Genomic DNA, 11,573 nt, shown 5'->3' on the forward strand with positions numbered 1-11,573 from the left:
TCTTCCTCAAGATATCCATTTAGAAAAGCGGTTTTGACATCCATTTGCCATATCTCATAGTCATAATGAGCGGCTATGGCAAATAATATCCTAATAGACTTTAGCATTGCCACGGGCGAAAAACTTTCATCATAGTCGACCCCTCGAGTTTGAGTGAAACCTTTTGCTACAAGTCTAGCTTTATAAGTAAGCAAGTTTCCATGCATATCGTGTTTCAATTTGAACACCCATTTACTTCCAACTACTTTGGAATTTGGTGGTTCATTAACTAATTCCCAAACTTGGTTATCATACATGGATTGCATCTCAGCGTTCATGGCTTCTAACCATTTGTCCGAATCCGATTTGGACATTGCATCATGGTAGGTGGTAGGTTCATCAGAAACCATCATATAGCATTCATCCATAAGAAATCCATATCTTTCAGGTGGATAAGAAGCTCTACCAGATCTGCGAACGTTTTGTGTGCCTTGATCAACTCCTTGATCATCTTCAACATATTTTTGTTGAAAGCTAGTGTCACCCAAGTGTGTATCTGTCAGTGGTTCTTGATCTTCTTCAAGTTCCACTGTTCTAGAACTAGTTCCTTCCATAAGGAATTTAGTCTCCAAGAACTCAGCCTTTCGAGCAACAAATACATTTTGCTCATTAGGATCGTAGAAATAATATCCCAAATCATCTTTAGGATATCCTACAAAGATACATTTAGTGGATCGGGGTTCTAATTTGCTTGAGGTATCATGTCTTACATAAGCCTCACAACCCCATACTTTTAAATATGACAAAGATGGAACTCTTCCATGCCATATTTCAAAAGGTGTTCTCTCCACTTTCTTGGTTGGAGCCATATTTAAAATTCGGGCAGCAGAGATTATGGCATAACCCCAAAATGACAGAGGTAGTGAGCTTTTGCTCATCATAGAACGAACCATATCTAATAGGGTTCGATTCCTCCTTTCAGATACACCATTATGTTGTGGTGTTCCAGGGGGAGTTAGTTGTGAGATTATCCCACAACTTCTAAGATGATATTGAAAAGCATCACTTAGGTATTCACCTCCTCTATCAGAACGAAGAATTTTTATTGTCTTGCTGAGTTGGTTTTCTACTTCATTCTTGAAAATTTTGAACACTTCAAAAGCTTCACTCTTGTGTTTTAATAAGTACACATAACCGTAACGACTATAGTCATCGGTGAATGTAATGAAGTATCTTTCACCATTCCTAGTCATTGGCTTAAAAGGACCACATACATCCGAATGTATGATACCTAATAAATCTTTTGCCCTTTCATTAGTGCCATTGAAAGGTGCCTTAGTCATCTTGCCTTGTAAACAAGATTCACATACATCAAATGAATCATTTGATTTTGTTTTCAAAAGACCATTCTTTTGAAGTGTTAGTACGCGATTCTTATTTATATGGCCAAGACGACAATGCCAAATATAGGTTTCACTTAAATCTAATTTAAGTTTCTTGGTGGTAGCTTGGTACATTGAGTTGTCATATGTTGTGCTTTCATGAACCAATTCATAAATACCATTTCTAGGCATGGCTTTAAAATAAAATACATCATTCATAGAAATATGGATATCATTGTTAACAAATTTAAAATCATATCCAACATGTCTTAAACGGGAAACTGAAATAATGTTCCTAGTTAAACTAGGTGCATACAAAACATTGTTCAATACAATTTCCAAACCATTTGGTAGTTTCAAAAGATAGTCTCCTTGGGCTTCAACTTGTACTTTCGCACCATTGCCCATAAAGAGACTAATGTCCCCCTTCTTGATGTTCCTTTTTCTTATGAACCCCTGTAACATATTACAAATATGAGTTCCACATCCGGTATCCAATACCCATATGTAAGAAAAAACAGTATTAAGCTCAATATATATCATAATATTGTACCTGAGGTTTGCCCTGCATCCCTCTTAGCTTTCAACTCTTTGAGATAGGTTGGACAATTACGCTTCCAATGTCCTACCTCCCCACACTCAAAGCATGGGTCATTGACAGCAACCTTTTGCTTCTTCGTTTTTGGAGTATCCATTTTTGCCTTTCCTGTTCCTCTGTTGTTCCTTTTGTTGTTTCCCTTTCCTTTAGCAACATTTGCCTTTGGTCCGGGTTGGCCCTTTTCTTTCCGCCTTCATTGATCATGTGAACGGGTTGAACCTTTCCTCCCATGCTAGCCTCGGCCGTTTTGAGCATCCCATGGAGCTCGGAAACGGTTTTGTCCCATCCGTTCATGTTATAATTTAACACGAAGGTCTCAAATCTCTTAGATAAGGAGTTGAGGATCAAATCCGTAGCCAACTCGGTTGAAACGGGACAATTTAGCCTTTCGAGGCGATCAATGTAGCTTTTCATTTTAAGAACATAAGTTGAGACGGGTTGAGAATCATCCATATGACATGCATGAAGCGCTCGAACCGTTTCGAAGCGTTCAACCCTTGCCTTTTGTTGGAACATTTCCTTGAGTTGGGTAATCATGTCGTATGCCCCATGGTGCTCGAACTCCTTTTGGAGTTCGGGAGTCATACTCGCCAACATTATGCAACTAACTTGCACGGAGTCATCGACATATTTAACCCAATCATTGTAGGCATCAACATTTGTTTCTTCGGGCTCATCGGGAATAGGATCGTCTAGTATATAGGATTTCTTTTCATGCTTGAGAACAATTCTCAAGTTACGAAACCAATCCACAAAGTTGTTTTGGTTAAGACGCTCCTTTTCAAGGATGGATCTTAGTGAAAAATTATGGACGTTTGGGTTGGGGTTGATTGGATTGTTAGCGGCCATCTACAAGATTAACAAAGTCTTTATTAGTATTTTCGATATCAAATATAAATTTTAATTGTTAATACCCTTTTATGTCTCATGGACAATTAATAATTAAAATCTAGAATTCAATGTTATATTTAAATGATGGTTAGGTGACCTTTATCCCATTATTTAAATTAACAAGGTAGTCAACGTTTGACAATTGTAACATTTTACAATTTCTAGTGGTATGGGATCGGTTTTAACATCTTATGTTAAGTCGGCATGTTTAATCCCATCAACGCCTTTGGTTACCATGCTTCGGTGACCCTAATCACATGGCTTCCAAGTCAAGTTGTCTCACTTATACACACATGTAAATTTATCTATACAAATGGTTAGGTGACCTTTATCCCACAAGTATAATGAATTTACCTTAACTTATAAGTTCCCTCAAGGTAGTTAGGTGACCTTTATCCTACAAAGAGTTCCCAAATAATTAAGTGTTGTATAAAAGATGGCGTTTTAACTTGTTTTTAAAGGGACGTTTGAGTTTTTATATTCTAGTTAAAACTTTGTATCATGATGATAATTTTGAAATCCATATTTCAAAGTTCTTTTATAAAATCCATTTTATAATTGTAGCCATTAACTTTTAATAAAAACCATTTTATTTTACCAAGTTAATGTCAATTTTAAAACCAATTTTTAAACTTTTATGTATGTCATTTAGTTTGTAGTTTTGAACATCCACATGACAATATTATCAAACAACCACACAAACATGACAAACATAATAATAAGTGCACAACATTAGCCAACTAATTTGACCACACTTGTTAGCCGAAACAAGTGTGTCAAAAGGTCCCAACCTAAGGGACAAAGTGACACAAAATTTATGTCAATGAACTCCCACTTGATCTTGCATCCAAATGCTTCAAGTAATCTTTTTGTGATGTGATTTGAATGTCTTTCTTCACTCTTCCTTTTGGCCTCCAAAACAGCCCCTAAACTCTTTAAAGCCTTCTTGGAGATTACATTTACAAGAAAAAATGCAACTAGTCTACTTATTACATTCCAAATGAAATAAATAAAATTACATAACCAAATGAATGAAGAAAATCCTATTTAACTATTACAACCATTGAATAATTAAATAAAATACAAACACATCCACATATCACAAACAATCACAAGGTCTTTTGGCTAAGTTGTGACACTATAATACACAAACAAAAATCAACTTTTGATGCATACATCCATATAACCGGCTCTAGATGCCATTGATGGGTCTTTTGGGTTTTATCAAAGTCATATTTTCCTTATAAACATGAAAAAACGCAGCGGAAGAAATGAACCTTTCATTATGTTATATGTAGTTAAAATCAAATTTTAACATATAAAAGAAAACCCCAAACAATAAGGATCCATGTATATGAATGTCATACAATCAAAATAACAACCATAGGGTGTTTAGAAGACTACCTTCTTCCAAGCTTATGAGAAAGTTGATATGAAGAAGATGATGTTCCTAGAAAGGCCAAGTCTTAAAGATAGAAGTACCTCAAGCTTGCATACCCCAAGTCTCCAACAAACACCCAAATATGCTAGGATTTAGACTTAAAAAAAACTTTCTCCTTTTGCCTTGTTTGTGCCAAAATCAAGAGAAGAAAAAGAGAGAGTTTTTGCACTTGAGAGTTGAGAGAACACTATAGCAAATGCATGTAACAATTGTGTGTTTCCAATGTAGCTAGTGGGTTATGTAAAACAAGCAAATGCATGTGCATTTTTGGGTGGGGTTGGCTGGCCACAAGGTGAGACCACATGGGTCTCACCAACTCAAAATCCACTTGCATTTTCCTTTTATACAATATATATAAATGTATTATAACATGTTATATACCTTATGTAACATATTATGTATTATACATAACACACATAAGTGTTTATTTTGCCAAATAAACACATTCACATATTTCTCAAAATAAATTATCCATATAATTTATTTATATTTCTCAAGTGCATTTATTTAGAAACCCATTTCCTAAATGCTTCAAGTATTGATATTTATTTAAAGATCATATCATATAAATACATATCATAAGTGTTTGTCTAACTTGTTATTGGGTATGACCTGACTTGGATCATCACATACTAGCCACGTCAATTTAATATGTGTCTTGGGCATCCGAAATTCCAACACATGTTAGATTTATGGTTGATGAAGTTGTTCACGGAAGGTTCTCCCCGGAAGTTTGCTCTTCCCCCTATGGTTTTTTTGGATCGGATGTGTAATCATTATGATTCCGAGCTTGTGTTGGGGCACTTTATTACTCGGATCTACAAGTATATGGGGATTTTCGATTCGGAGGATTGTCAGACCTATCTGTCCATTCCAGTGTATCAGGTTGAGTTTACTCGTCAGGATTTGCTTAGGGCTAGGATTCTCAGGAAGAAGGAAGGGAATATTCCTGATAGATTGGCCGAAGATGCAGGAGAGATCAGATCACCACCATCGGAGGACGAGGATGATGAGGATATAGAAGATGCTCCGCAGGAGCCTCAGCCTCAGCCACAGCCACAGCCACCAAGGAGGCGTGGCCATACTGATATTGATTTGACATCTTTGACCACGCAGTTGCAGGACATATACGAGGGTCAGCAGCCTAGTGCTCGAGCTTTTGCAGATTATCAGCGTCGGATGGATATGGAGGTCTCATGGTTGGGTTCGCAGAATGCCCGCATTGACTATACACTTGGATATTATCAGCTGATGTGGCAGACCCAGTTTGAGGGGAGACAGTATGTGCCACCAGCGGAGATTCCTGCTTTTGACCCACCACCCATCCGTGTGCCACCTTATAGACAGGATGGCGGATCTTATTTTTCTAAACCTGCTCAGATGGATTTCTTTTCTCAGCCCCATGATTTGGGAGGCTCTCCTAGGGGGCCGGTCCAGTTTGGGCGTTACACGGGTGGGGATGGTGGCATTTCTACTTCTATGCCTTCTTTCTTTGCAGGTACTGGTTCGGGATTTGCTGATGCTGCTACTGGTTCTGGACATGTTGGTGATCAGCCAGATACAGGTTATGGAGGTAGTGGATCGGGACAGGAAGAGGACCGCAACTGGGTGACAGATCTTTTTGCACCCCCAAGTTTCACGCGTCCCGGCCATTATGATTGATGATGCTAGAGTGTGATGACTTCCGTCCGGATCCGTGGGATGGGGTCATGTGATGGTTAATTGGTATTCATTCATGTTGGTGTTTTGGATGAATGTACTTGATACTATTTCTCCCTTTCCTCTTTATTTCTGTAGTATCCACCCTACGGGGTGATGAGACATTGAACTTGTTTTGTTTTTTTTTTTTTTTTTAGGATTGTATGTTGGTTGCAAGAACAATAGGTTGTTATGGGGCTTATTATTATGACTTCATTGTTGATGTGTTATGCAGCAGGTATGGATGGTTGTAGTTTCACCCAAGTGTGGGGGGGACCCCTTGATTGTTGATTGTGTGATGACATGCATATGCTGGCAGTAAGTTCAGCGCCGCATTGTGTTTGGTATGTTTGATGTATTCGACTTTCGCACCTTCCATTTTGGCACAAGTTGTTTATCCCGCTATGTGGGGTCGATAACTTGTTTCAACACGAAATGTGTCCTTATTGATTTCGCTTACCCCTATTTCCTTTTGTGACCGAATATGGACATTGAGGGCATTGTCCATCTTAAGTGGGGGGGGGGGGTGGCAAATAGGTTTAAACTACCGGGTATATCACTTTTGTTGTTTTGTCATTGAGATTCCTATCGGTTTCGTTGATATGTCCCTCTCATAGGCCTTTGGATTCTATCCAGGGGTTTGAGTTTCTCTTTTGAACTCTTAACTGTGATGTGCATGTTTGAAACTGGTATTATCAATTTGGCGGGATAATAGAAGCTGATATTGATTTTTAAACTTGAGTTGAACTTGTCCTTGTGGTAAATTGCTTTTGAAATTTAATTGATTACTTAATAAGCAATTTTACTTCAAACTGTTTCCTTGACAAATTTTTAATTGGCGAAGTGTGTCCTGAACGGTTATTTGGCTAGTCCTTCGGGATTTATATCATTACTTGCATACTCATATATATCCAAAACATCCAAATGTGAGAATTCATCATTTCATATATAGTTGTTCAGGTGAAGGTTTTGGTTTGTTTGCCTCGTAAATACGTCCCTCTCTTAGGCTCTTGGATTTATTCGGGAGTAAGGGTAATCATTTTTGATGCCTTGCACTAGGATGTGCGTGTTTGAGGTATTTCTAAGCCATTTCCGGGTTTTTCTATTGATGAGTGTGTGCAGGTGATGTGTTGATTCTAGAACTTGGCCTGGTGATCATGACGAGTACATTGGATGACGAATTGGCATTTAGGTTTGATTACACATCTTTCTTTCTTTCTTTCAAATTTTCTTTTGTATATCCACACCCTTATACAACCTTATACAATTATACATACAACTTTTTCACCTATCCTTGTACATTCACATATCCTTGTAACTTAACAACTCCACTGTAAATTCCCATTCATACTTGTAAACTAAACCTCACTATACCTATAATCTGGGGGGCCGTTGATTGTCATGGTTGTTTGGATGGTATGGGAGAGTTTCATGGGTAGATTTGTGAAATATTATTGTCTATGAGGATACATGAACGGGTTAAGTTATTGAAGATTATCTTAGGTTGTTGAAACAAAGAAAGTGAAGAGTTATAGACATGTTATCATTGTAAGAGGTTATTTACTAGTAGAGTAAAAATGGTTCTAAAAGAATAAAGAGAATGGAAAAATAGAAAAATACAAAAAAAAAAAAAAAAAAAAAAAAAAAAAAGAGAGAACTCGGGCTACTAGTAAATATTTCTCATTTTTCAAATGTCTAGGAAGTTTGTTGTATTATTTTGAAGGATTTGGTTGTTTGAAGTTGATACACCACAGTGGTGTCGGGTTTTGCTTGGCTAGTTTGGGTTGGTGGTTTGATGACAATCAATGGTATGGGTTTATATTAGACTAGTTTGTACACTTAACATATCCATTATATACTTTTTCATTTTTCACAATTATCATCAACGTTCATCCATAAATTCCATTTGAACATATTCATATAACTAGCCATAGTTTAACTATACACCCATCCTCAATGCCTATTTTGACGATGTACTCGATCCTTGCGCCGTAATGGTGAAGTGACGATCCTGGTTCAAGCCTATGGTAAAAAAGTATACATCACGACTAAGCTATGAGGGTTTCTTCATATATTCAACACCAAATGTAAGTTTGTTGGAGTAGAATGATATTGGTAGGATCGTTTGTTTCATTTATGCTTAGTTGATTATCGTGGCTTACGGATTGTTCAGGTATTATTGAACATTTCGAGTTTTCATTTAAGATTAAAACTGCTTCACCCGCTTTATTGTCATTTGACGTGCTTAGTGTTGCTTCTTTTTGAAACTTGTCATTTGTTTGATAGTTTGATTGTCAAGGAATGTTTACTTTAAGTTTGGATTTGCTTGAGGACAAGCAATGCTCAAGTGTGGGGGGATTTGATGTGACTAATTTATACCCATTACCCACATCATTATTGGCCATTTATTTATATGTTTTAAGTCTACTTTGTGTGCATTTGGCGCGTTTATGGTGTTTGTTAGTGGTTTCAGGCGCTTAGCAGGTTACGTGGTCATTTGGCTCACATTTGGAAGACTATTGGCTAATACAATAATCCATGAAGTCGAGAGTTGATTTATGCAAAAGAAATGATGAAAGTGGCGAGTTGAAAGTTGAAAATGAAGTTATCGAAACCTTAGTGTTGACTGCGACGCAGTGGGCTATGTCACTGTATGACTGCGCCGCAGTGGTTACTTATGCATGAACAAGTTTGAGGCAGAGATATTTGGCTGCGCAGCAGTGGTCGTAAACATGGGCGACTGCGGCGCAGTGGTACGTTGGTCAACGAAGACGAGTCAAGAACTATGACTGCGCCGCAGTGGATGGCATGCACGAGCCCACTGCGCCGCAGTCGCCCATGTTGCATACGAAGGGAATTCCAGTGATATTTGGCTGCGACGCAGTGGAGGCCTTCACATGACCACTGCGCCACAGTGGGGGGGTTGGTCAACAAAAGTCAACGGCCGACTTAAAGCCTTATTTTTCAAGGGGTATAAATATAAACCCTATGCACGAATTTCAAGGCATTCAAACTCTTTCTAGGAGCTGCTCTATCAGGATTCTTCCTTCTCCAATAAAGTGTTTCACTTAGGCGGACTCATCGAAGATATTACGGCCACCCATCTAGATCGTATCTACATTACTGTCTTGCAATTTATTTTCTTCAAACAATTGGTACTTCATGTTTCTTTTCCATTTATTTGATTATTGTGAATTGATCATGAGCGGCTAACTGTTTAATCATCCACCTTGATGAAACTAGACGGATAATGTGATTGCTATATTTTTAATTCAAAAGGGTTTATTTAATTATCGTTGTTCCGTGATCTTGATGGTTTTAATTCTTTTCATTTAATTAAAATCGATATTGGTTGCATATGATTCTTCGTTGGTGGTACCAGTCGAATGTGTATGTGATTTTAAAACGGTTACTTGTCTATAAGTAATTATCACTAGTTCATGGTATGATAGTGAATATCATTTTAAGAAAAGATTAAATTTGTCAACGTGATTGATATCGGTTGGTGGTACCACGTTATTGTCACATAGGTTCAATTGATAATTTGATAAGTAGATAAAAACTGATTGTTAGGAGAATTGTCTTGGTCTTGGTGGTACCGGCTTGGGTAATTCAACTAGTAGTTAGGTGATTTGATAAATTATTCATGGATGGTGGTACCACGTGAATAGTTTAATCTTGTCACGACTACCTTTCAAACTCTTAAGAATTTGTTCCTCATCAAATGCAATCACATTTGAAGTCAAGAGAAGTCAAGGTGGATGACTTTTAATTATTTCGTCTGAATCTTTCTTTAATTTTATGCAATCAATTGGCAAATCAATTTGTTTAATTGTAAAAGGGAATTTCGAGCAACACCTGTTTTCCAAACCATTCAACAAGCAACTAATCATTTCACAGTCCCTGAGAACGAACTCAGACTTACCTCCTTGCTATATTACAAACGATCGGGTCCACTGTCCGTGAGTGCGTAGTAGTTAGTCCTTTGGTAGTTTTAGTTTACAAATATTAAAGCTCGATTTTGCACATCAATACAATAAGTAATATTATTATTCTGTATTATTTATATAATTATTATTTATTATTTTTATATAATAATAATATAAATATATAAAATTAATAATACTATAAATATATAAATATATTAATAGTATAAGTAATAATATTATTATATTATTTATATTATTATAATTTATTTTTATATAATATTAATATTATTATAAGTATATAAAAATAATATTAATATTAATATATAAAAGTATTAATGATATTAGTAATATAATAATATTATTATTGTATTATTTATATTATTATTTATTATTTTTATATAATCTTATTATTATTCATTATTTTTATGTAATATTATTATTATATATGAATAAATAATAATAATATAAATATATAATAATATTAATAATATAATAACATTATTTTTATTTATCTCCATATTATATTATTATATTATTTATATTATTATTGTTTTTTATGTATTTATATTATTTATAATATTTTTCATTAATAATATAATAATAATATTAATTTATTTTAAAATTATGAATTTCTAACAATAATAATAATAATAATAATAATAATAATAATCTATTTGTTTAAGGGTTTTTTGGGTAATTTATACACATTCCATTGAAATGTTAAACATTCCTTCCATATCTTGAAAAAATCTTGATTTTCATATTTTAGAGAATTCAAAGAATGTTTTCAATTCCAATTCCATCATATTTCTCAACCAAACATGGTAAAGGATGAAATTCAGATTCCAATTCTCATGAATTACAGAGAATTCCGCGAACCAAACACCCCTTAAGTGATAATGGCAAGGAAAAATTCAAGTCTCCTTTGAGAAATCATTATCATCAATTTTGTATGCTTTTAACAATTATCACGATAAGTAGTATAAATTACACTTTTGGTCTTTCAAGCTGTCAATTTTTGCACTTTTAATCACTAAACTAAAAAAATTACAAAAAAAGACATTAAACTATCCGCCTTTTTTCACTTTTGGTCACCGCTTCCAACTTCGTTAGTACTTTTTGTTAACTTGCCCAAGTTCATTATTCTTTTTTTCACTTTTCGTCCTTCTCATTAATTCCATGATTAAAAGTGATAATTGAACTAACTTCAAGGACAAAAAATGTAATTTACCCATTTTTTATATATAAATACTTCATTCGTCCCATTATAAATGTACTATTTTGACTTTTATAGTTTTTTGTTTTTAACTTTGACAGTAAAATTTTTATTTATATTTTAAAGTAGTTAATGTAAATTTTATCAATGAAAAATATGCTTAAAACCTAATTCATTCATGCATTTTATAGCAAGTGTTATATAACACAAACGAATTATTTATAGTCCAAGTTGACAGAGGAGTACTCAAAAAAAAAAAATCGAATTTAGACATTTAAAATGACACAGTGGAATTAAGTAGCAAATATGAGCCTTATACCACATCTTTTATTTAAAAAAAAAAATCAACCAATAGAGTTAGTAAACCGTAAACTTCAAAAAGGATGTTTCAAAACTCAAAAAAAAAATATTTTTACAAATCGGCCAAAACATATCGAAC

At 35.0% G+C, this 11,573-nt stretch overlaps 1 long non-coding RNA gene across 1 annotated transcript; it reads right to left on the reverse strand.

The window, feature by feature from the left end:
* Positions 1-1,575: 1,575 nt before the first annotated feature.
* Positions 1,576-2,125, reverse strand: LOC122585825. Its single transcript, XR_006321792.1, has 2 exons — positions 1,915-2,125; positions 1,576-1,817 (listed from the first exon to the last, which is right to left on the reverse strand). It is a non-coding gene; the product is annotated as an uncharacterized LOC122585825 (long non-coding RNA).
* Positions 2,126-11,573: the final 9,448 nt, after the last annotated feature.

Source organism: Erigeron canadensis, chromosome 1, assembly GCF_010389155.1.
Source record: "Erigeron canadensis isolate Cc75 chromosome 1, C_canadensis_v1, whole genome shotgun sequence".
Lineage (NCBI taxonomy): Eukaryota > Viridiplantae > Streptophyta > Magnoliopsida > Asterales > Asteraceae > Erigeron > Erigeron canadensis.